This window comes from Vicugna pacos, chromosome 17 (assembly GCF_048564905.1).
Source record: "Vicugna pacos chromosome 17, VicPac4, whole genome shotgun sequence".
NCBI classification, from domain to species: domain Eukaryota; kingdom Metazoa; phylum Chordata; class Mammalia; order Artiodactyla; family Camelidae; genus Vicugna; species Vicugna pacos.
In genome coordinates this window covers 33,877,230-33,904,550 of record NC_133003.1, presented here as the reverse complement: position 1 = coordinate 33,904,550, position 27,321 = coordinate 33,877,230, and the positions used below count along the sequence as shown (strand labels likewise).

The window sequence follows — 27,321 nt, the reverse complement described above, 5'->3', positions numbered from 1 at the left end:
AGGATAATTTCAAAATGCCAACAAAAAGTAAGGAAGAGATTGATGATCTTTTTTTGTTGTTGTTTCTGGCAGATTTATATTGCAGTAAAAAGTTTGTTCTGCAATCATTTAGCCCATGTGGTTGATATTAGATTTTTCAGTCAAAACTCTTTGTGTTTTCAAGAGGCTCTGAAGATTTTTTATTTAAACAAAGGATACTGCTAAAATGTTGAAGTCTACATTTCCCCTGAAGTTCTTTTGAGACTGTTATTATGAGTATTCTACTTTTAAGAAATTCCAGATGAATTGTGCAAACCAAGATGAAAGATGAAGCATCCAAGCAGCTGTATACTAGAATTATGTAGAAGTATGCAAATTTTAACCCCGGTGATGATGGAAATGTTAACCTTGTGTTTCAGTAATTGTAATAACTGCTCTGATCTCATGGTAAGCCAAGAGGTGCAAAGGGCATTTGGGGTCAAGAATTAATAAGAAGTAAAGAGGGCTTTTTTTCCCTCCGTATCAGATTATTTGTCTGAATACCTTATTGTTCAGTGCAGTTCACCATAGAAACAGGTATTAACAGTGACATGTTCGTGCCATAAGTACTTGTCATTCAGTGTAAACCTGTTTTATAGAAATTTGATTCTTAGGCTTCCATAAAACAAGGTCCAGTTTTTCCCCTCTTAACTGAGGGGGTTGCCCCAAACTACAGAGAGTACCAAACCCTACGTATACCATGTTTTCTTCTATGCATACACAGCTATGATAAAATTTAATCTATAAATTAGGAATAGTAAGAGATTAACCACAACAACTAGTGAAATAGAACAGTTATAACAATGTACTGTAATAAAAGTTATGTGAAGGTGGTCTCTCTTTCTCATAATATCTTACTTCTATATATTTAATGCCTTTTTCATCTTAATTAAGCACTTATCATGCAAGACGGCCATAACTTTTACAGGTGAAGGTGCAGCAGCAAAACTAGCCCAAATTTCTCTGTTCTTCATCACAATTTCACAGATAGAAGATTCGTTCTTACTGTAGATCTTAGCACCCTCAGCATATGATTTTTTTCCCTTATTAAGTCAAGAACTTTCACCTTTTCACTTAAAGGAAACAGCTTAAGGCTTCACTTTGGCAGAGCTGAACTGCCAGTATCAATACTGTTTGTTTTGGAGCCATTATTAAGTAAAATAATGGTTACTTGATACCAGGACAGTTGACCTATTAACCAAAAGGGCTATTAAATATCTAATGGGCAGGATGTACTAGACCAAGGGAATATTCAGTGTCTGGTGATTTGGACTGTGATGGTTGAGATTTCATCATGGCTTACAATTTAAAATTTATGAATTACTTTATTTCTGAAATTTTACACTTAATATTTTTGGACTGCTGTTGACCATGGCTAACTGAAACTATATATAGCAAAGCTGTGAAGAAAGGGGGATACTGTAAATATTGATGTATTTCTTCAGAAGCTAAATCCTTAAACTTAAGAAACCTTATGACAGTGTTAGATTTGGCAGTAAGACTGGGTCAGGTCTTCCTATGTTGGGAGAGGGAAAAAGAGAAAGGAAGCTAGCTAATGGACTTGAGACAGTGGTAACAAGAAGACTCCAGAGCTGGGCAAGTCCTGTAAAGTTCTAGCCACGTGAATAACTGTTACTGAGTACTCCCTTTATAATAAATATAATAGATATAATAAAGCACTTTATAGTTACAGTGTCATTAAAACCTCAGAATAACCCTATGGGTTAGAGAAAACAGAGGCTTCCCTAAGGTTTCAGCACTGGAAAGAGGTGGGCAGAGCGTGCCCAGGTGTACCAGAGTACCATGTGGGTGCCCTCAAGCTGCAGCCTATACCATGCACCGTGCCACACTCCAGGTTGCTACGTTTGTCTCTTATGTAACCAGTCTCTCAGTATCTTCTTCTCAAATCTTTCTTTTCTGATTTCTTTTAGGTTTTTAAAGCCAAGTTTTGTAAGCTCTCTGTAACTAACTCTTCTGTAAAAGTAAAATGAAGTGGAACATTGCCGGTAAGGGTAGAGTTTGCTTTGCTTACCATCAGTAGCATTACTCCTTCCCTGCCCTTTTGCTGGAACTCCTTGATGATCAGCTCCTGAGACTCAACCCTGGCCGTGTTTAACACCCATTTCTCAGACTGGGAAAGTCTAGGGGAGCTCTCCAGGAGGACTCTAGCTAGTTCTACTCTTTCTCAAACCTCTTCACTTGTCGTTCTGCCATCCTCTTTTCAATGTGCTCTTTTCTTCATGGTCCAATATAACTTCTAGCTCCAGCTATCATAGTGACTTCTAGCCAGAGGGAAAGAGAAAAGGGCAAGGAGTGGGCATGCTCATTCTCTTTAAAGATGAGAATTGAAGGATGCAGGTATCACTTCTGCTCACATCTCTGTTGTCCAAAGCAAAATCATGTGGTATGTAGTTATAGCAGATATTGCCAATGATTTCCCAACATCCATTCTCCCCATCTCTTTTCAGTAATGGACTCCCCAACTTTTAGCTGGACAAATGGCTTCCAGCTAAAGTCTACCTTTCCCAGCCTCCCTTACAGCAATACTGGGATCTAGACAGGACCCTTTCCTGTGCCCTCTTGCCCTGATAAATAGATCTCAAAGCTGACTGGGCTGTCTATATGGCTGACCACCCTGGAGTTTCCGTAACTCATTTCTACTTACAGATGGGACCCTGTCTTCAGAAAGTTCTCGAACACATGCCTTGGGAGCCCTGGTTTCTACCTGTTCCCAGAGGATGACACCCCTAGCTGCAAGAGAGTCTGTAAAATATTGTCCTTAGTTGGGAAGCCATATGCTCATCCAAAATTGTGGGGTTTTTAATGCGAGGAAAAAGGGCAGGATGGAAATTATGGGACAACTGGAAGTCTTTGTTATATTTAGTCAAAATCTGTGCAACTCACCTAAATCAATGCTTAGAGGGAAACTTGGTAACCTTCAATGTACATATTAAAAAAGAAAAACAGTAAAAAAGTGATACGCCCAGAACTCAACTCAAGAGTTAGTGGAGGAAAAGAACAAAGTAAACTACAGGAAAGTAGAAAGAGAACTAATAATGTTAAGAGCAAACATTAACAAAACAGAAAACACACAGTAAAGATGATCTGCAGCAACAAAGGACAGTTCTCTGAAAACATTAATTAAGTGAACAAGCATCAGGCAAGACAGAGAAGCAAGGAGAAAAATAAAATTGAGAAAAAAAGGAGACACGACTGACTATAGAATGGTGTCTGAAAAATCAGTAAGGGTTAACGTGAATATGTATGCTAATAAATTTAACGCCTGTTTAAAATGGACATTTTTCTGGAAAAAATATAAATTACCAACATTGATTTGAGCAGGAAAAAGGATTTATAAAGCTGTAATAGCACTTGAGTCTAGGAGTCAAAAATCTTTCCACCCTCACCTCTTCCCCTACCTCTAGTTACATCCCAGGTGGGTTTTAAGTCAAGTTTTACTGCACTGTCAACAGAATAGATAACTTCTGGCTTCTGTGAATTGTCTAACACTCTGCAGAAGGAAAACCGCCTCACATCCTGTTTTGAGGGAAGCTTATTCTCCATCCACTATAGTAGATGCTACAGCAAATCTCCCAGATCCCCCTTCCAGCAGCAAGGCATGTGTTCCCGCATCCGCCAGGAGTTGTGGCTGCTGACCACTCACAGCTAAGTCTCTTGCCAGACACTGCCCTTGGAGCCCACATCCAAGACCGTAGATGCAGTGGCACAAGAGGACAGCCTTACTAAATTAATTTGGGACAATGTTGAAGGGCCATTGTAGTTCTATTGCTGTGGCCTCTGCTGAAGCTACAAGTTTTCACTCACCCCTCCTCCTCAACCCCGATTGAAATTGATCCCAAGAGCCTCCCCAATAAACTTCTTGCACATAAATCTTGGTCCCAGGGTTTACTTCTTAGGGAATATGACCAAAGACAATAAGAAAACCAGACAAAGATGACATGAACAAGGAAAATTACAAGTCTAGTTTAAAAAATATATTATGAAGAAGTAGGTTTATCTTTGGACTCTAGACAGTATAACATTTGAAAACTGATAATGTACTTGGTTGCAAAAGCAAATTAGAAAGATTATGATTGTTTCATTAGAAGAAAATGAATTCATACAATTCAACCGCAATTAATGATAATTAAAACAAAATTCCTACTCCAGTTTTATCAAGAGAAAACCCCCAGAAAATTCCAGTGGAGAAGCATCCTATAATATACCTGACTGGTCATCTTCAAAACTGTCAAGGTCATCAAGAAGAAAAAGAGTCTGAGAAACTGTTGAAGCCAAGAGGAGTCTAAAGAGTAACAATTTCATATGTAGTATCATGGATGAAGCAGAAAAATGACATTAAGTAAAAAACTAAGGAAACTGAGAGAACTGTGGGTTTTAGTTAATAATAAAGCATCGAATGTAAGTTCATTAATTGTAGCAAATACATCGTACTGGTATAAGATGTTCCTAATAGGGGAAGCTAGCTTCAAGTTGTATGGGAACTTCCTATACTATCTTCTTAATTTTTCTGTAGATCTGAAAGTCTATTAAAAAAAAAATCCTGGAGGAAAGTACTGCAGTATTAATGGCTGTTACCTCTGACTTGCTGTGAAAATAGAATAAGATAATACAGATAAAGTGCTTAGCACAGAAGTGGGCATATAGTAAGTGTTCAATAAATATTACCTATTATTATTGTTGTACATGATTTTAATATCTTCTATAAAGAAGATGTTAAATTTTTATATATTTTAAAATTTATAGATGTATATAAATATTATAAATATAAATATATTTGTATTTTAAATATTACAAATTTTTCTATATTAAAAATTCTATCATAAGCACATATAACTTATCTGAAATTTCTTTTTCAAAAAAGAACAACCTTCTGAAACATCACCTGATGTGTTTACAAACTGAGAGTTAGGCAGCTTAATGTCAAGTGGAACAGCTCATCAAAATCTCACTTTGGCTCCTCTAGGAGCCATTGTCTTGGCAAGTGACAGTGAAAAGATTTACTTTTGTGTTGAGTGGTCCCAGGATAGGTCTAGCCCTTCTTGGACTGATTTTCCATCTCAAGAAATTCTGAGGAATACATTCTCTCCAGGGGCCAACAGGGAGGTTGATTTTACCTCTCGGGTTGACGGCAAGGAGAAGGAACATCCCACCTCCTACAAGAGAAGACATGGTGGACCTATGGGCTAGGCAGCTGGCCACTGTCTCCACAAGGTCAGACACAAAGTCCTCTGAGACTTGAGGATGACGTCTTGGATTGGGGCTCCAGAAGGGAGAAAAATGCCTGGAAAAGCAACTATGAATGTTTGCTTGTAAATTATAAAGTGATAAGTAAAGCAACATCTAACTGCTCTGCATGTGAGGCTGAAAGAGGGAAGAGAATTCAAGTTACAACAAGTAGTTCAGGCTGGAGCACTCTGGGGCCCAGTAGTCAGGAATGGTGAATGGACAGAAGTGGGCATGACCCACACTTAGGAAACAATACAACAGTTGTGGCTAAATGCGGAGGAAAGAAATCATGGGAGTCACTTACTAAATATTAGAAATTTGGGGGAAATTTTAAATACAGAATTATTTACCAATCTCAAATGCATAAGGCCATACTGCTTAACAGATACAGAAAGCAAGGAAAGCAGCCATTGCAAGCCATAAATCTCTGTGTGCTGCCGCATTTTGGACACATTGTGTTCTCACAATCCCAAAAGTGGCAAAATAGTGCAGTGCAGACTTATCACCTGATACCCTGCACTTTACCAACCTCTTCTCATTGTTTTGGCATGACTCAGTGAGAAGGGGTTAGTCCAGACTGAATTTTAGGAAAGCAACAGAAACTAAATGTTCTTTTGGTCCATTAAGGTAACCATTTCTATCTCTTGCACTTTTTTCTGTCATTTTCTCTTTGTATTATTAAACAAAGTCTCTCTGTTGCTTGAAATTTCTACAAGTACTCAGAAATCTTCACATTTATTTATTTATTAAAAGAGGCATCCATTGGTGTGATAGAGCCCACTCATACTAGAAAAAAGAATTGTCAGCAAATGAAAAATTCATAGCAAACATTATAGTTAATAGTTAAGCATTAGAAGCATTCCTTTTAAAATCAGGGGGAAATATCAATAAATATTTCCCTTGAACATTATTTGCATTTAATATTAAGTAAAGATTCTTGCCAAAAAAATAAGAAGGAAAAAAAATAAAAATTAAAATGGAAGACATGAAATTATTGCTTATTTGTATATGATTGTCAATATTGCAAATACAAGAGAATCTATAAACTGTTCAGCAATAATTAGAGGTCAGCAAGTCTGCAAGATACAAGATTAAAATATAAAAGTATTAATCAATTAGAAAATACAATAATAATAATATTCCACCGACAGATGAATAAAAACTACACAGTTCTTAAAAGCACACCTAACAAAAGGTATGAAAGACCTTTAAGGAGAAAATAATTCAAAAATTATTGAAAGATAGAAAGTCCTAAGTAAATGAAAATTCACATTCTTAGACTGCAGCTCAGTTTCTTCCCTATATGAATCTTCCTCAAATTGGTCTATAAATTCAGTGTGGTTTAAATTCAAGACCTAAGAGGGATTATTAAATTCCTGTACTTAAGACTGTATCACTTACACTCCACATCTTCTTAACATTAAGGATATACTTGTTATGGGTTGCTTTTTGCTGTTTCTTTAAAGGGTACCAATATATTGTTATTAAAAAAAAAAGTAGACTCTCATTGCCACTGTAATTGTTTCTAAATAACATGTAAATATCTAGAAAATATTGTTTCTCAGATCCTCAAATTCATTGTACTTCTAAAGCTAAATATTGAGAAGTTTGACTTCCAAAGGATTAAAAGTAATCATTTTTAGAAATGTAACCATCATTTTCTTAAAAAAAAAATCTTTTAGGATCTATGGGAGAAATAAGTTCTAAAAAAAATAACATTTATAAAGCACTTTTTATGTGCCAGGCATTATGCTAAAAGCCTTGTATAGATATTCTCATTTAGACCTCTGACTAATATGGCATTATTAAGTAGTCTCCATTTCTTGGTTAGGAAATTGAAATTCAGAAAAATAAGGGAATTAATAAGGTCACCCACCTAACACATAACCAATGGCTAAAGCAGGGAGACTTAAAAAATAGACTTGGGCCCTCAGATACAAAGTGACATAGTCTCTTAACCATGAGTTAGTTTATTCATGAACCAAAGTTTATTGAGTGCCTAACACATGAAGGACACCATTAGAGCTACTGGGAGGACACACAGCCCCTATACTTAAGAAATCTACAGTGTTTCCGTAATAGTTACTATTTTCAGTTCTGGAGAAAAATCTATTTAAGTCTTAAAAGTCTTACTTATGATTTTCTTTATGCACAAAATCTGATATGAGTGTCTCATTCTGAATGGTTAATACCACTTTCTCTTGGCAGCAACAGAATTGAAAATTCTCAAGGCTCTTCTCATAGAATATATTAAATATTCAAGAAAAATGCACTGGTAATTCAGCTCAAGGTACATAATTATCACACAGGAATTACTTTATAAAGCATGGATGTCAGCAGATATATTTTTGAATTAGAATTGAGTATGAAGATCTTTAAGTTAGAACACAGTATTATATTATTTAGTGCCTTCAGGTTTTAGAGGAGAATGAAAAATGTACTTACTTAGACTTTTGACAGTGTGGATATACTTTAAAACGAATGTGACAGTGAATTTTATTCTAGAATTATCTCCTGATACCAAAAAAAGAAGTACACATTTGGCTTACATATCTGCAGACACAGAAAATTATATGATTCCTTCACCCTTGTTAAGTCAATCCTGGTCACTGTACACATCATGCATTTGGGGAGTGGTTTCTCTCTGCAAGTACTTATTATGAGGTTAGCTCGTCCTCCTGGCCAAAACTATTTTGTGAGCGTCTTGTAAACAGTTTTATTTTGTCAGGTCAGCCACAGGCCACTGCTTGGTTGTGGTTCAAGTAGGAGTAGCACTTACTTTTCTGACCAGGTCCAGGACCCTGTTGGTATGTTATAGACACCATATGGTACAGATACCATTTGCTAGATCAATAGTTCTCGACAGGGGACTGATTTTTCCCTCCATTTGACATTGGGCAATGTCTAGGGACATTGGTATTTGTCACCATAGGGAGGTGGGAATGCTACTTGGATCTAGTAGCTAGCAACCAGGGATGCTACTAAACATCTTACAGTGCACAGAACAGTCCTTCACAGCAAAGAATTAATCCACAGTGAAGAGTTACCTATCCTAAAATATCAATAGTGCTGAGGTCAAATAACTCTGTTCTAGAAGGCATGGCATAATCAGTTAATTTTATTTTCTATTAGCATTTATATGGAATACTTAGAATACTGAATATGTTTGAATTTTAAGGCTCAAGTTCTATAGTCTACTCACAGAGAACCCATGACAGGTGTGATATAATATGGGGGAAGGGCTGTCCTCATCTACTCAACCTGTTCATGATCTCTGGTCATGGCACGGGGACAACCCTAGAACCAGTTGTCAGAACAAGATTCCCCTGGACCCTCACTCTCCCATCCCCCGCCTCCTTTCCCCACTGCTTTTTTGTCTATTTAACATAGCTTTGTCCAGTAGGACTTTGGATGATGATGAAAATATTCTCTGTGTGTGCTTTCCAATATGGCAGCTACTAGTAGCTACATGTGGCTGTTGCATACTTGAAATGTCACTAGTATGGCTGTGAAACTGATTTTTAAATTTTATTTGATTTGAATTAATTTAAGTTTAAATGCAAGTGGTTACATGTGACTAGTGGTTACTGTAGTGGGCAACTTATGTAGATTTCACATGCTCACACTGTTTATCCAGGTCACATCTCTTCTTGGGTCTGACATCAGGCATAGATTTTCACTGTTTCCGACTACCTCAAATTTTGCTTCTCTGTCTTTGGGGAGGGATATTTGGATCCTGAAAAAGAAGGTGGGGAAAGAGGTCCTGGGTGACTTGGCCTCCCCAGAAATACCAGCAGGACAAAAATCTAATGTTAGACTCTTTGGATTTAAAAATCTATATGATATGTAGGCTTGTGTCCTTCATATGATTTTCCTGTAAGAGTGCCTCTCTGTCTTAGACTTAAGTGATCACACAAGTTACCTTCTGCTATAATGATGGAACCTTCCTGAAGAGAAGACGGGGCTTTCCTAGGACTAGAGATTATCATTGCAACAGAATTAATAATGAGCATTATATTTTTCCTTCCCCCTCCTCCACAGACCTCTCCTGTTTTTAAGTTCCTCTCCCCTCTCCCTTCCTCCCACTCCTCATCTTTTGTCTCTCTATTCTTTCTCTCCCTTTCCCTCCCCTCCTGCCTTCCTCTCATTCCTTCCCTTCCCCTTTCTCATATCTCTCCCTCTCTCTCTCCCTATCTCTTGAGTTACAAACCCTCCACAACCTGATCCATGAATATTTCTTCTACTTAAGGAAAGAACTCATCAAATATCCTTCAGGATTCCATGTCTATGCTAGCTGGCCAACAGTAAAAAGTATTTATAACTGATGGTGCCATCTTCCTTTACAGGATGAGATACATAGATGGTTGCCTGCAGCATTAGTTTGGATCCTCTGAAAAGCAGACTCCAAGACAGGATGAGGTGTGAAAACACTTTACTGGGGGAAATGCCTGTGACAGAAAATGGGAAAGTAGCTGGAGGAGGTGGGAAAAGCCATTAGACTGCATGCAGGTCTGACTCTGAGGAGAGAGAAGGAAGGAAGCCTGTGTAGGAAGAGGCTAGACCGCAGTGCCCTTCAGCTCATGGGGAATCCTTGAGCCCTAGTTACCCATGAGAGGAGCTTCCTTCTTCCAGGAACAGCTCTGCCTTAGTATCGCTACTGTGCTCAGTCACTGGCCAGGAGCCAAGGGGAAGAATGGCCTCAGTGCAATGAGCTGATAGATCAAAGCCCTCCTACGACCCAGACCCATGACCAGCTGTGCTGCCTGTAGTAGGAGATCTGAGAGGTGCATTCTCATGGCCAGCCCATCTAGATCGTGCCTAAATGTTCCAGGCTTGGTGAGAAAGACAGAGCCCCTTACATCATGAGCTATATCCAAGTAGTGTCCCATGACTGACCTGGTAAAATACTAGTTTGTTCAGAGGAAGCTTGTGGAATGTTTTTGGCCAATCTCCTTTCCAAACTGTGCAGTGTTACTGCAGAGGGGTGTTTTCAGGTCCCCTCTGTCCTCAAGCTCGTCTCACAGATGTCTTCCTTCTGCCTGGAGTGAGTTTCCTCTAACCATTTCCCTGGATCTATTCCTTCAGATTTCCACAACTGTTTTTCCACAGGAGAGTATTCCGGATTCCTGGAATAAGAGAGATGCCCTCATCTCTCTGTAGAATTCTTCTAGCTTAACAGTCATCCTGCTGGACTCTTAGTATATTTTAATAAGTCCTTTTTTGTTGACTAAATGTATGATCCCTGAAGACACAGGCTGCATTTCACTTATTTATCATTGCATCCATGGAGCCAGGCATAGAGCCAATTAATATTTCTTGAATAAATGAATACTTTCGCTCTCTTAGATATGTTAAAATTAGAAAAAAGATGAATGATGCAGTTTCCACCTTTATATGCCTGAAACTTAGGATGGGGTTCTCAGCAGACGGTGCAAAAGTGTTGGAATTAATGAAATATCTGAATTAAAGGACTTTTCAGAAGACATGAAGTTTCAGTTTCCATTTGTCAGGGGTCAATAGCCAGTAGGATGTTAAATTAAAATCCTTCCAAGCCGACTTTAATAATAGATAAGACTAACGTTAATGAAATCTCTATCTGCATGTAGACGAATATTCCTAGGAGAGGTTTTAAATAACATCTAGGAAAGTGACCTTATTTATATCTTTCTAATTTGGAATTTGAGATCAGGTCATTTGCCAGATCTAGAACAAAGTTTATCTTTCAATTCTCTTTGAAGGAAAGATTTTCTACCTAACTGGGTACACACATTATCTTGGTGGAGTGTCTACAATTTGTCGAGTTTCTATCTGGCTAGCATGCTTTCTCATATTCCCATCTCCTGGAAACTACCCTTCCTTTTACACTTGGTAATCCATTCCACATGTTTCTGATACGAATGACTCTTACTTTACAGCTACCAGGATTAGCAGATAATGATTTATTTTTATTTATTTAATATTAATGGACTCACTATGTTCTACGCACTTCAGATCATTTGATGTATATTAACTTAATCTTCACAATGACAACATGAGATAGGTACTTTTATTAACATCCTTATTTTACAGATGAGCAAACTGAGGTCCAGAGAAGTTAAGTAACTTGCCCAACCATGGTGAGGGACAACGTACAAACTTGGGTCATCTAGTCGGATGTAACCACTGCACTATCCTGCCTTTCCTTCTCTTGACTAACACATCAGAACACTTCTGCCCTGAGGCCACCATGATTAGTTCAGAGATGGACATGTGGTCTAAGTCACCCCAGTTAGACTCTTCTGGAAATTTTGCTGAAGCCGGTGGGGAAAATGGCACCATCTTTTCTCAAGGATCTTTAGTTATAAGAACAGTGCCAGCCCCAAGAGTTCCATATTTATCATCAAAGGAGAGAGCTCAACTCAGAGAGGACAGAGTCATGTGAGGAAGACAGAGCTGAGGATGATGCCTGGTACTTTGTGGTGCCATTTAAAAATAGTATATTTTAACTTAGTATTATGAATATTTTCAAATATACTATGAAAGTAGAGAAATAAGAATAATGGACTCCCCACTCTGGTTTTTTTTTAAACAACTTTATTGTGTATAATTTCTGTACAGTAAACTCTACATATTTCAGATGTACAATTTGAAGAATTTTGATAAATGTATACACCTGTGAAACCACCACCACAATCAAAATACATTTCCATCACTCCCCAAGAGGTGCAAATTTTGAACTCTCAATTTATCTCTTCCTAACACCATTACCCCTTGGCAACCGTAAATTTGTTCTCTATGTCTGTGAGTCTGTTTCTGTTTTATAAGTTCATTTATGTCTTTTTTTTAGTTTCCACATATAAGTGATATCACATAGTGTTTTTTTCTTTCCCTTTCTGGCTTACTTCACTTAGAATGATGATCTCCAGGTCCATCTACCTTGCTGCAAATGGCATTATTTTATTCCTTTTTATGGCTGAGTAGTATTTCATTGTGTAGATAGATAGATAGATAGATAGATAGATAGATAGATAGATCGATCTCACAACTTCTTTATCCAATCATCTGTCGATGGATATTTAAGTTGTTTCCATGTCTTGACTATTGTAAATAGTGCTGCTGTGAACACTAGGGTGTTTGTGTCTTTTTGAATCATAGTTTTCTCTGGATATATGATGAGGAGTAAGATTGCTGGATCATATGGTAAATTTATTTTTAGTTTTTTCAGGAACCTCTGTATTTTCCTTCATAGTGACTGCACCAATTTACAATCCCACCAACAGTGTAGGAGGGTTCGTTTTTCCACACCCCCTCCAGCATTTGTCATTTGTGGACTTTTTAATGATGGCCATCTGACTGGTATGAGGTGATATCTCATTGTAGTTTTGATTTGCATTTCTCTCACAATTAGCAATGTTGAACATCTTTTCACATACTTATTGGCCATCTGAATGTCTTCTTTGGAGAGATGTCTATTTAGGTCTTCTGCACATTTTTGAATTGGGTTGCTTGGTTTTTTTTATATTAAGGTGTACGAGCTGTTTGTATATTTTGGAAAGTAGTCCCTTGTTGGTCTCATCATTTGCAAATATTTTCTCCCATTCTCTAGGTTGTCTTTTCGTTTTGTTGATGGTATCCTTAGCTGTGCAAAAGCTTTTACGTTTATTTAGGTCTCATTTGTTTATTTTTGCTTTTATTTCCATTACTCTAGGAGTTGGTTTGAAAAAAAAATTGCTGTGATTTATGTCATTCTGGCTTTTGCTAAGCGTGCACGTTTAGCAATTATCAACACTTCAGTGATACAGTCCTCCTTGTCCCCAACATTTCTTTCCTCTGTTTTTTCTTGCTGGAGTGTTTTTAAAATTAATTAATTACTTTTAATTTATTTGGGGGGGTTATTGGATTTATTGATTTATCGATTTTAATGGAGGTACTGGGGATTGAACCCAGAACCCTGTGCATGCTAAGTACATACTCTGCCGCTAACTATACCCTTCCCCTCTCTTGCTGGAGTATTTTAAAGCAAATCTTAGACATCATTTCCTTTCTCCACGAGTACTCTAGGTTGTATCTTTAGCAGATAAGGAATTCTCAAAAACATGAGTACACTGCAGTTAACGCACATTGCAAAAATTAATAATAATTCCATTATCTCAACTATATCATTTTGACCACTGAATCTGGTCCTGCTACAAGCCAATCACTTTCCTTTTCTATTTAAGACTTCTCTATTTATATAAAGATTTTAATTTTAAGTTGAGGTTTCTGTTACTCACAACCAAAGTAGTGTGCTGAATAAAACACCAGAGGAAGAGTTTGAATCATTTAGGAGTAGCACTTTTTTTTTTTCAGGTGGCCTTTGATAGCATGCATTAACATGTAAGTGATGAATGTACGACTTAAGAATCATTACATAAATAACTAACCCTTTATAGCTTCATACTTCTCCATAGGTTGTAAAATGCTTTCACATACTTTCTGGTCACAGTTGCTGTGAGAGATGGGCAGTGATTATAATCCTTAGTTTGTTTTGAGGGAACTAAGATACAGACGAGTTAAGAGACGTCTCCAAAATCAGTGAAAGCGAAATAAAGCATCATAATCAGAACCATATTCCTCCCATCATTCCCATTGACATCTAGTGACTGTTTCGTATGAGCCTCTGTGAGTCACTAGTTTTAGGCCAGTATGAGCATCTAACAAAAGATGTAAGTAAGTAGATGATGCATATCAAGAACAATTCAAGTGTGTGTGTGTATGTGTGGTGTGTATTTCATTGCAAGGTAAACAAAAAATAATAATCTGATATCTCGGACAACATTCATAATTAGCCTCTATTTAAAAAAATCTGGCAAAAATTTCCAAAAGAAAATATTATTCATCCTTTTAAAGTAGTGCTTACCTATCATCATTGAGCTTTGATCTAGTGATCCAAGGTTAAGTCAACAAGTTTTCTTAAAACCCTGTCCCCAGACCTTTAAATTAGACCCTTACTTTCCAAAGCCTTAGCCAAGAAATCCAGTGTGGTAAACTGTCTTCTGCTCTGTTTATCTAATTTGGGAGGATGAAGGCCTAAGCTGACCTGGTGGGATTTGAACTCGTGGTTCCAGGAAGTCTAAATGAGCCAAAGATAGTGGTTGGCCATGGATCATTGTCCCTGTTGGAGAACAGGCACGGCTTGGAGCTTGTTTATCCTGACAAAGCATTTTAAGATAAGGGATTAAAGTGCTCCCCAAAGCAGAGCCTTGATGTCTGCTTTAATGCAGCAGGTAGATCAGTCCAGAAAACATCTATAAAGGCCTTTGTTTGAGTTACTCTCTGAAGGAAGGAATAAGGAGCTTATTTATTAGTGACAAAAACAAAAACAAAAAATGACAAGCCAACTGTTCTTCCTTACGTTAATATGAGTAAGATCCAGGGTGAGAGACAGCCTCATACTACTCTAAGAAGTAATTAGAAAAAGGTAATTTTCTCCTCCCTCAGGCTCTGCAGGAAAGTGGTTAGAGTCGGAACCTAAGAGAAAGACTAGCATCTTCTCTGTGCAGCTTAGATAATCATTTCCTGCTTGTCCTTAGGCAGATTGCCTCATCAGTTTGAGGAGCCTTGATTAAGAGTATCTCAATTTACCCATCTAAAATAATAGCTGTTTTATCAAGGGTATTGTGAGGTTTAATTAAAGCGTATGAAGAGTAATGAGATCCTCAGATAAGACCCTGTGTAAACACTGAGTAATGTATGTCTGTACACATCCTCACCACATACAGATATAAGCCTGGGTCTGCAAAACTGAATTATCTGACAAAATTGTTTTCTTCATCACATCAACTCCCACCAGCTTTGTTGTCCCACACTTAGAGTATAAATTTTTTCAGGCCCGTATTCTCCAAAGATTGCAGACTGCTTAGGTAAGGCACCTTGGTTAAGCGTGAAATGCCACAGCCAACTTCAGGTCACCCGCCTTCCCACAATGTTTCCCAAACTCCAGACATTTATTTCCTAGATTCACAGATTTTACTGTTCTGCTTACCAACTAAACCACCATTTACTTAGTATCCTTAAACTGAGAGTTTTTTTGCTGTAAAAGTTTAATTAAGGCAAAACTTTATATGACTATTGTTGATGGAAAACCAGTGTTTTATAATATACATTAATGTACATATCTATTAAAATTTTAAAGGCTTATTCATGTTATTTTAAAATTGTCTTGCATACCACTAATGTATGCATATCATATTTAATATATTTTCATTGCAGTATAGTCAGTTTACAAATGTGTCAATTTCTGATGTACAGCACAGTACTTCAGTCATGTAAGAACATACATATATTCATTTTCATATTCTTTTTAACCATAAATTACTACAAGATATTGAATATAGTTCCCTATGCTATACAGGATAAACTTGTTGTTTATCAGATTTTGTGAGAAATCCTCCTCTATTTTGAAACAAGAGACACTCTGCCAGAGTTCAATAGGTGTTCTGTGTGATTCAGTGGGTTTGTAGATGTAATTCTTGGTGTATTTGTGGGAGAGGGCAAGCTGTGAGTCTCTCTACCCTGCCATCTTGGCTCCTTCTCCCCATATCACGTTTAGATGAGGCCAAAAGTAAAGACAATTCAGAATTGCCTATAATCCACAGATTGTTTAAATTTTATATGTGTAATACATTTTGATACTGTTCTTTTGGGTAGCTTTATCAATGAGCTATTGTAGTGTAACAAACTCTTCAAAATTCAGAGGCTTAATCATTATTATTACTTGAGGGTCTGTGAGTCAGCTGAGCAGTTCTGCTGGTCTGGGTGGGATTTGGCTGATAGTGGCTGGCTTGCTTACATGTTCCTGGCCAGTTGGCAGGTTGGCTGGGGCTGGCTGGTCTAGGATGGCCTCGCTCACATCTCTGGCTTTTGTCTGGGGGTAATGCATCGACTGGGCCACATGTCTTTTATCTTCCAATAGGCTATGCTAAACTTGTTCTCAGGTTTCAGGGTTCCAAGAGGACACAGAAGCCGTATGGCCTCTAGTGAGGCCTCGATGGGATCTGGAACCTCCCTTCCACCATATTTTGTGGACCAAAGAAAATTGCAGTGCCAGCCCACATTCAAGCAGTAAGAAAATGGACTCTGCCTTTGCAAAAGAGAGGCTGTAAAGTCACATTGCAGAGGGCACTGAGTCAGGGAGAAGTGAAGGCCTCCAGCCATTGTTGTAGTCAAGCTGCCCTAGTAGCTTTAACTTGTGTTCAAGTTTCGCTTAGGAAAATATTACCATGAGTGAGCCTTTCTTGAATTCACGTGAAGTGATAGAGGAAAGATGACATGGAGTTAGGAAGCCTGGCTTCTGTGTCCACTCTTTATAGTGGAAGTAACTTTGGACAAGTTATTTCCATTCCCTGTGTCTCAATTTCCTCATCTACGAAGGGCGGGGTTGGGTGACCACGAGTCATTGAATCAAGAAACTAGTCTGGTGTATCAGTTAGGATTAGGTTTTGCTGCAGCCCAAAGCTGTGCTGTTGGTAAAAACTCACTAGGAACCCATATTCCTCCAAAGGAAGGTACAAAGGGGCCTGAGTTTATTTCTCAGGGACATGGAGCAATTTATGCTCTACGACATTTCCAAAATCAAAAATAGAGCAATTAGTCAGCAGTTATTGGAGTCAAACAGCTGGGTGTGATACCAACAGGCAGTTTAACAGAAAGATTAGGTAAAGAGACAAAGAACCCTGCTAAAAACACTGTCATCCCAGGGTGACAACGCATATGCCCAAGTGTGTTAGAAAAAAAAAAAAATTGATAAGCCTTTGTCAAGTCTGATCAAGAGAAAAGGGAGAAAAGAGGGAGAGAACACTAACTACTAAATAATGAATGAAAGAGGGGATATTATGAAAGAAATTATGAAAATGATTATGAAAGAATATTATGAACAACTATATGCCAACAAATTAGATAACTCAGATGAAATGAATAAATTCCTAGAAAGATAACCATATCCCAAAACTGACTCAAGAAGAAATAGGCGTTCTGATTAGACCTATAACAAGAGATTGAATTAGTAAGTAAAAACACAAATAAAAGCCTACAACCAGATGATTTCACTGATGAATTCTAGCAGAAATTTAAAGAATTAATACCAATTCTTTCCAACTGTTTTCCCCAAAAAGGAGAAAAGAAAACATTCCCCAACTCAGTCTGTGAATCCATTATTACCCTGATGGCAAAAGTTGACAATCACAAGAAAACTGCAGCCAATATCTCCTATGAATAGAGATACAAAATTCTCAACAAAATACTAGTAAATTGAATCCAGCAAAGTAAAAAAGAGCAGTCTACACCATGACAAAGTGGGATTTATCCCAGGAACACACATTTGGTTTAATATCCAAAAATATTAATATAATGTACTATATCAATAGAACCAAGGACAAAAAACATGTAGTCATCTTAGTAGGTGCAGAAAAAGCATTAAAATCTAATGCTTTTTATGACAAAATCATTCAATAAACTAGGAATAAAAGGGAGTTTCCTCCACTTGATTAAGGGCCTCCAACAAAAACCCATGGCTAACACTATACTTAAAGAAGAAAAACTGAAAGCTTTCCTCCTATGATCAGGAACAAGATGAGAATGTTCCTTTTTGCCACTTTAATTCAACATTATATGTAAGGAGTTAGTCAGGAAATTAGGCAAGAAAAATAAATAAAAGGCATCCAAATTGAAAAGGAAAAGTAAAGCTATCTCTGTTTGCAGATGGCATGATCTATGTAGAAAAGTCTAAAGAACTAAAAAATACATTAAGACTAATAAATGAGTTCAATAAGTTTATAGGAGACAGATCAATATACAAAAATCAATTGTATTTCTATACAACAGCAAGGGACACCGAAAATGACATTAAGATATGAATTCCATTTACATTAGCATCAAAAAGAGTAAAAGTCTTAGGAGTAAATTTATCAAAGTAGTACCAAAGTTATACTCTGAAAACTACAAAGCGTTGCTGAAAGAAATTAAAGAAGACATAAATGAATTGGAAGTCATTCTATATTCATGGGCTGGGAGACTTAATATTATTAAGATGATACTGCTCCCCAAATTGATCCACAGACTTGATGCAGTCCTGTTAAAAAATCCAAGCCAGAGTATGAGATGATACAGAATACAAGAAATTATTTCTTCCAATTAGCATAGACCCAGATCTATTATCTTGTTCCATATTATTATTCCCTCTAAAAAAAATTCACCAGTACGCTCTACCTGTATTCAGGAGGAAGTATAATTTACTCGCTATATGGTAGTATTTGATTTAGAAAATTGTGTCATTTCATTTAAAGGAGAAAGGAAAACTTCCCTCCACTCCTACAAAATAGCATCAACCCGCTGCTTCTGGATTTCAAAATAAGTTGGGTGAAAAGGATCAAGAAACTTATTTGCTCAGAAAAAAAAAAATTCAGCTTTGAACCTACAAGTGCTGAAGCAGAATTTGGTGTAAAATCCTGCTTGTAGCCAAGTGCTACAAAGGGAAGGTACAAGGTGTTCCAGGAGAATACAGAGCAAGAGGACCTCACTTGGTCCAACTGGCTCTTAAAGTGACTGCATCACCATTTCTGTTTCCTCCCACTCCTCCCCTGCAAATGGTCTGAAACTGGCCTTTTCAAAGTTGGTCTTTTAAACAATCATTTGCTGTCTTTAAAAAGTTTTAAATGGCTGTCTCGGTAAAAGTGAAATCAATATTCTTTCAGCCTGCACTTTTAGCAGATAATGACTCCCCATAAATCATGGGCATAATGACACTGGAATAATTCATCCTCTCATTACATTTACATATGATGCGCCACATTGTTCTGAGGCGAAGGTTATCTTCCCTGCCTGGGATTCCATCCAGAAACAAATAAAAGACCAAGGAACCTGATGATTTCATGGTCCGTTTATAGATGCTGTTGTGGATCAGCTTTCTGTCCGTCAGCTACTTTTTCTTTACAGCCCTTCTATGCACACGCTGCAGGGATATATCCTTCCAGCCCAAGAATTTCAATAACCTTTAAAACGTTATTTGTTCAAGAGGCACCTGTCTAGGTTGAAGATGTTCTCTGTACTCTGGGCTTCTTTTATGTCAGTGCCAGGTCCAAGGTCATTAGTAAAACAGTCAAGTATTTACTGAGCACCTACTATGTTTCAAGTATAACCCTGGATGCTGGGGATGCACATAAAAAGAAAGACAGACATGGTCAGCTCAACATCACCTGGGAGATGAACAAAGAACTCTTCACAAATCATGCCATCTTTGCTAGTAGTAGGTACTGGGAAGGCTCGACAAGGATGCTTTAAATGAAGGATCCTCCTGACTGGTCTGGTGGGGCATACACTATGGAAGGCAGCTCTGGGAGTGGTGTTTATAGTAAGACCTAAGGGTTAGGTATTGCAATTAGAACATTCCAGACAGAGGAAATGTTATACCACTCAAATAAATAGAAATGAATGAACAACAACAAAAAACAACCAAAAAGTGAACTAATAAAATAAATAATTCAGATTATGGCTCCAAATGTTGAGGACTTGTACTTTACCAAGTCAAAGAGAGCTGAATTAGTGAATTATCAGTAAAGTCTTGGGGAGACTTGGGGTATTACCCCTTCCCCACAAACTCTTACCGGTTATACAGACTGCTGGAATCCTGACCTGGGTAAGTACTTAGAGAAAAACAGACCTGAGTGTGAATTTCAGTTACCCCATATGGTCAACTTGGTCCAAGATTTCCTTGGGCAAGTTACTTTCTGAATCTCAGTTACTTCCATTATAAAATGGGAATTATGTATGAGATCCTCTTAAGGCCTCTGTGAAGATTAGAAGAGATCATGAATGTCAAAGCAGAAAAATACAGGGGTCAAGAAGCTAGGCTAGGGCCCTGAGCAAATTGTGTTTGAGTCTCTGCTGGGCCATTCTTAGCCATGTGACCTTGGGCCAAGTTTCATATAGTTATACTATAACACAACTTGTGTGTTCCTAAAAATCATGGTGCTTTGCAAAATTGGGTAAAAAAAAAATCAGAGCTTACGGGGAACATTGAGGCTAGGGCCATAATGCAGAAACTTGTCACGGGTACATTTAAAAACAAATGGGAATCTAATAAATAGTAGGCAGTTTACATTTGTTAAGTAACTGGGAAATACATAAATACAATGAATACTGCACTTCTGCCTTGACGCACATCAGGAGTTTACTGGTGGAAATGGGCTTTGGAAGGGTTGCAGCTCTTAAGCAGTCGTGAAGTGGTGGAAGCGGGGGTCTCTGAGATGGGGCGGAAAGTTGTAGTTCCAGATGTGAATGGATTGTGGCTCATCACACCTGCAGTGAATTGAGGTGAATGGTGGATGTGTGAGATCTGTGTAGGTGTGCGTTTTGCATGTTTCCCGGCAGCCCAGTTCAGCCAAGTGTGGTTTCTGCCTTTACCCCGTGTTTTTTGCTGTGAGAGTTAAGCATAAGCAAACATGAACATCACAAATTCAAATTGTCCCCTAATGGATCAGTTATGTTGGAACAAACAAGTGTTGTAGCAGGACTGAACATGTGTATCCTTGCTCTGCCTCAGTTCTCTCATCTGTAAATGGGGATGATCCTAGTGCTGGCCTCCTAGGTGTGTTGTGAGCTTAACTACACCAGATGGTTCCATATGAAATCGCTAGTACTGGGCTTGACATATGGGTATGGTGCCTTTCCCCTATGCATGTAGCATTACATTTGATCATAAGATACTTACTAGAGGCCAAGTGTCACTTCTGGGGAGCAAGGGTTCACCATGTTGCACAGAGCTTGACAGATGCACACACTCCTACACATTCATGATACATGCATTGAGTCTCCTCCTGCTCCTCAAACCACCAGGCCTGACAAGGGCGGCTTCAGGCCATGTTTTCATGGGAAGTAGGGAGGGAGAAACAATGGCCTCACCAGCTCTGTGACTCAGAGAAGGGCCAAGGACCACCAGGCGAGTGTTCTATGGCCCACCTAGAGGGTAGTCCTGTTAATCATGGCCTCAGATCCACCTGTTCTTGCCCGTGGTGCTGAGGTGGGTCACATAAGCTCTCTGGAACTGTAATCCACTTCGTGGTGATTCTCCAAACTGAGCCTGAATTCCAGAGGTTTCCCTATCATTGATTACATTTGGCTCAGCTTGTGCTGAAACCCAGAGAGGTAATTTCATCTTTCATCTGCCCTGCTTTTGGATCCTTGCAGACAGCTGGCCAGGAGCAGATATGAGGGACCGTGACTCACAGGGTGTGGCTGGCTGAGCTAGAAAACAGAGGCCACAGGCTTGCAGGAGATGCAAGCAAGTTGTTTGCAGGACACTCATGAGGCCTGGGTGCAGGGCGCTGTGTGGGCTCGTCTCATGTAGTTTGCTTCCAGCTGCATTACCTACAAGCTGCTCGGTCATGTATACTGACTGTTTCCTCCTCAGCAGTTTCCACCCCCACTTGTGTGCTTAGGGGCCACAGAGATGCCTCCTCTCCAGCCTCCACTCTCAGAGTGGCTCTTTTATTTGACACATAGCGCTCGCCTTCCAAGAGTGACCTCAACCCCTACATCTCTATTGCTGCCTTCTCTCCTCCCTTCTGGCTCTGAACACGTCCTCATACAGTTGTAATTAGCTCCTTGATACTTCGTATCATTTGTCTCTGTGATCTCCAGCTCTCTGGTCATAGTGTTTGATTGTACCCACATCTCCTGTCACCCCAACTCAGAACAGAAGGGTGGCGTGTTTAAGAGCACAGACTTTGGATGCAGACAGATCTGGGCTGAAATTCTGCTGCTTCTGCTTAGAAGTGGAAAGATACTTCATTTTTTAAGGTTTAATTCTCTCATCTGTGAAGTGGGAGGAGGGATGCTTGCCTCTTTAAGATTGCTATAAGGATTAGTATCTGTGAAAGATACTATCTGAAAGAAAGATACTATCTGAAAGAAGGATATAAGATAGCATCTGTGAAACATTCAACCCAGATTAAATGTTCTGTAAATGTAGCTGTTGTGATTATCAGGAGGTTTAACTTCTTCTGAGCAATAGCAGTGGCTTCATGGAGCTAAATCCACCCAGTTGGAAATGTACAAATAAATATTTATCAAAAGAAGGAAGTTGTTCCTTATCATTAATGTTGAGTGTTCCAGTTCATATATTTATACATGAATGCTTCATTCATTCATTCTTACGAATTTTCCTGTATGTGCCAGGCAAGGAAAGGGGAATAGGAGTAAACAGGATAGACAGTCATTGCCCTCCTGGAGTCTCAAATCCAGCAGAAGAAATGCTTTACAGGGAATTACCCACTCTTCACCTTTCCCCCTAGGAAATTGTCTTCTGAAGGATTTTTGACATGAATTAATTTTTTTAACATTTTTTATTGATTTATGATCATTTTACAATGTTGTGTCAAATTCCAGTGTAGAGCACAATTTTTCAGTTATACATAAACATATATATATTTATTGTCACATTTTTTTCTCTGTGAGCTACCATAAGATCTTGTATATATTTCCCAGTGCTATACAGTATAATCTTGTTTATCTAGTCTACAGTTTTGAAATCCCAGTCTATCCCTCCCCACCCTCCGCCCCCTTGGCAACCACAAGTTTGTATTTTATGTCTATGAGTCTGTTTCTGTTTTGTATTTATGCTTTGTTTTTTTGTTTGTTTGTTTGTTTTAGATTCCACATATGAGCTATCTCATATGGTATTTTCCCTTCTCTTTCTGGCTTATTTCACTTAGAATGACATTCTCCAGGAGCATCCATGTTGCTGCAAATGGCGTTATGTTGTCAGTTTTTATGGCTGAGTAGTATTCCATTGTATAAATATACCACCTCTTCTTTATCCAGTCATCTGTTGATGGACATTTAAGCTGTTTCCATGTCTTGGCTATTGTAAATAGTGCTGCTATGAACATTGGGGCACAGGTGTCATCCTGACGTAGGGTTCCTTCTGGATAGATGCCCAGGAGTGGAATTCCTGGGTCATAGGTAAGTCTATTCCTAGTCTTTTGAGGAATCTCCATACTGTTTTCCATAGTGGCTGCACCAAACTGCATTCCCACCAGCAGTGTAGGAGGGGTCCCTTTCCTCCACAGCCTCTCCAGCATTGTCATTTGTGGATTTTTGAATGATGGCCATTCTGACTGGTGTGAGGTGATACCTCATTGCAGTTTTGATTTGCATTTCTCTGATAATTAGTGATATTGAGCATTTTTTCTTGTGCCTATTGATCATTTGTATGTCTTCCTTGGAGAATTGCTTGTTTAGGTCTTCTGCCCATTTTTGGATTGGGTTGTTTGGTTGTTTTTTATTGAGTCGTATGAGCTGCTTATATATTCTGGAGATCAAGCCTTTGTTGGTTTCATTTGCAAAATTTTTTTTCCCATTCCGTAGGTTGTCGTTTTGTTTTACTTATGGTTTCCTTTGCTGTGCAGAAGCTTGTAAGTTTCATTAGGTCCCATTTGTTTATTCTTGCTTTTATTTCTATTGCTTGAGTAGACTATTCTAGGAGAACATTTTTGAGATGCATGTCAGATAATGTTTTGCCTATATTTTCTTCTAGGTGGTTTATTGTATCTTGTCTTATATTTAAGTCTTTGATCCATTTTGAGTTGATTTTTGTGTATGGTGTAAGGGAGTGTTCTAGCTTCATTGCTTTACATGCTGCTGTCCAGTTTTCCCAACACCATTTGCTGAAGAGACTGTCTTTATTCCATTGTATATTCTTGCCTCCTTTGTCAAAGATCAGTTGACCAAAAGTTTGTGGGTTCATTTCTGGGCTCTCTGTTCTGTTGCATGGGTCTATATGTCTGTTTTTGTACCAATACCATGCTGTCTTGATGACTGTAGCTCTATAGTATTGTCTGAAGTCTGGGAGAGTTACTCCTCCACCCTCTTCCTTTCTCTTCAGTAATGCTTTGGCAATTCTAGGTCTTTGATGGTTCCATATAAATTTTATTATGGTTTGTTCTAGTTCTGTGAAATATGTCCTGGGTAATTAGATAGGGATTGCATTAAATCTGTAGATTGCCTTGGGCAGTGTGACCATTTTAACAATATTGATTCTTCCAATCCAAGATCATGGGATATCTTTCTATTTTTTAAAGTCTTCTTTAATTTCCTTCATCAGTGGTTTATAGTTTTCTGTGTATAATTCTTTCACCTCCTTGGTTAGATTTATTCCCAGATATTTTATTACTTTGGGTGCTATTTTGAAGGGGATTGTTTCTTTACTTTCTTTTTCTGTTGATTCGTTGTTAGTGTAAAGAAATGTAACTGATTTTTGAACATTAATCTTGTAACCTGCTACCTTGCTGAATTCTTTGATCAGCTCTAGTAGTTTTTCTGTGGACCTTTGAGGGTTTTCTATATATAGTAACATGTTATTGGCATATAGTGACACTTTTACCTCTTCTTTTCCAATTTGGATCCCTTTTATTTCTCTCTCTTGCCTGATTGCTGTGGCTAGGACTTCCAAGACTATGTTGAATAGGAGTGGTGATAGTGGGCATCCTTGTCTTGTCCCAGATTTTAGTGGGAAGCTTTTGAGTTTTTCACTGTTGAGTACTATGCTGGCTGTAGGTTTGTCATATATAGCTTTTATTATGTTGAGATATGTTCCCTCTATACCCACTTTGGTGAGAGTTTTTATCATAAATGGGTGTTGAATTTTATTAAATGCTTTCTCTGCATCTGTTGAGATGATCGATGTGGTTTTTGTCCTTTCTCTTGTTGATGTGATGTATTACATTGATTGATTTGCATATGTTGAACCACCCTTATGTCCCTGGGATGAACCCCACTTGGTCATGATGTATAACTTTTTTTATGTGTTGTTGGATTCTATTTGCTAATATTTTGGTGAGGATTTTGGTTTTTATGTTCATCAGTGATATTGGCCTATAATTCTCTTTTTTTGGTAGTATCTTTGTCTGGTTTTGGTATCAGGGTGATGATGGATTCATAGAATGAGTTTGGGAGTATTCCCTCCTTTTCAAACTTCTGGAAGAATTTGAGAAGGACTGGTATGAGTTCTTCTTTGTATATTTGGTAGAATTCCCCGGTGAAGCCATCCGGTCCTGGACTTTTATTTGTAGGGAGGTTTTTTAATTGCTATTTCAATTTCATTTCTAGTGATCGATTTGTTCAAGTGGTCAGTTTCTTCTTGATTCAGTCTTGGTGGACTGTATGTTTCCAGAAACTTGTCCATCTCCTCTAGGTTATCCAGTTTGGTTCCATGTAGTTTTTCATAATATGACATGAATTAATTTTTTAAATATATGTATTTGAGTTTATCTGGAATGGAAACAGATTTTGGCCAGCAGAATGATGCATCACATAGGCAAAATATTGATGAAATAGTGCGCAGGCACCAAATGCTGACACTTTGAAATAAATGAGACAGTATCACTAAAAATCAACTGCCAAAATGATTCCTCTTCTTGACCTTGGCTTTTGTGAAATTTACAATCTGTAGGATTTTAAGGTTGGATTTAGAGGCTGCTTTACCATTTTGACTGGATCCCCTATTTAATGTGAAAGTCCTACTCACATACAAGAAACATGGGTAATGGTTTCAAAATGAAGGAATAAAATTAACTCAGTTGAGGTATGTTATATAGAACAGTGTTTCTCAAAGTGTAGATTCCAGGGGACAGTACCCAATATTGGTTTTTTGTTTGTTGTTTGTTTGTTTTCTAACAAGTATCTGCAGTTGATTGTGACACAAGTAGTATATAGAGACTACAGTTTGAGATGTACTGGTTTAGAGAAAGTAGATGGATTGATTTCTGACAGTTATAAGTTCAAAATGGATATAATTAAGAGTGCAAGGTACTGTGACTTGGGATCAGAGTGAATTTGTACTGTAGGAATAATATTCTGTGATATAATAACTTGGAATTTTGAGTTATAACCTGCATTGTTCTAAATTTACATTTTCATTAAGTCCAAAAAGTATTAAATCCACTTCCCCAGACATTTAGCTTTATTAACTCAATGTTAGTCCAAGGTGCCTCTACAGAACTTTGTTAATAGAAATACTGCAAAGCTAGCTTTTAAGAAATTTACAGTTGATTTGGAGGGATAAGACATGTTCACATAACTTTCAAATATCAACATGGGCTAGTAGATACCTACTTGTTGATGTGAACCCCAGAAATAATCCATGTAATGGGAATTCAGAAGTAGTAGAGATCTGTCCAGCTAGAAGAGCTAGTGGCAGTCCAGGTCAAAGGTGTGGGACTGAATTTACTGAGCTCTAAAACGAATAAACTGGAAGAAAGTGAGAAGAATGCATCCCTGGTAGGAACCGCAGTACGAGTTGTGCAGGAAAGCATTGATGTTTCCATTAGATACTGATTCTCAAGAAGAGCACAACCACTAGGAGGCTTTTCCGAGTTTTGTGGTGATAATTTATGTTTTCACAATTGAGGGGATGCGACTGGCATTTAGTGGGTTGAGTTTGGGAGTGGTTGGCATCCTGTAATGTACAAGGTAGTCACATAAAATTAGAAATTTTCCTGAGCCCTGTATGACTTTCAGAAATTCTGCTGGATGTGTATTTGATTTCAAAACCTGCATATGATTACCCTATATAGAACCTAGACTAAAAAAGATTATAGATAGATAATGGTTTAATATTATTTTATTTTCCAGGAATGCAGCTACAGCGGGTAGATTATAGTTTATTACCTTCAGAGATTTTTAGTTCACCATTTCAAAAAAATCCTGTCACTAATGACAATACAACTTAGGAAAATTTGTTTGCGTTTGAGTATCAGTTTGAGTTTGTAGCTGTCACACTCATGGTAATTCTGTGCGTGCATATGTGAATATACTTATTTAGTTCTCATTTCAAAATGTCAAATGGAAAGAGAAAGATTGGATACGTCCTACAAGTACTCTTAACTTTTCTTCAATTCAAAATGCTTTCATATAAGGGGGTGAAGCATCAGTATGTCTTTTAGTGTAATCATGCCTGAGCACTTATATTTTAAAATGTGTTAATTTAGTAATAAATAGATTTTCTTTGTTTTTCCTGTATATTATAGTGAAGTCATCATGTTA

The 27,321-nt window shown here is 37.9% G+C and overlaps 1 long non-coding RNA gene across 3 annotated transcripts in view; it reads left to right on the top strand.

Moving 5' to 3' along the window:
- Positions 1-27,321, top strand: part of LOC140686785 (uncharacterized) — a 343,874-nt gene that overhangs the window by 49,563 nt on the left and 266,990 nt on the right. Inside the window, exons 3-4 of one of the 3 annotated variants that reach the window (XR_012060700.1) lie at positions 1,950-2,024; positions 7,474-7,555. The exons of 1 other annotated variant lie outside the window; for it this stretch is intronic. This is a non-coding gene — a long non-coding RNA (uncharacterized lncRNA). The remainder of the gene's footprint in view (positions 1-1,949; positions 2,025-7,473; positions 7,556-27,321) is intronic. One more of the 3 variants, XR_012060701.1, reaches the window with a different exon arrangement.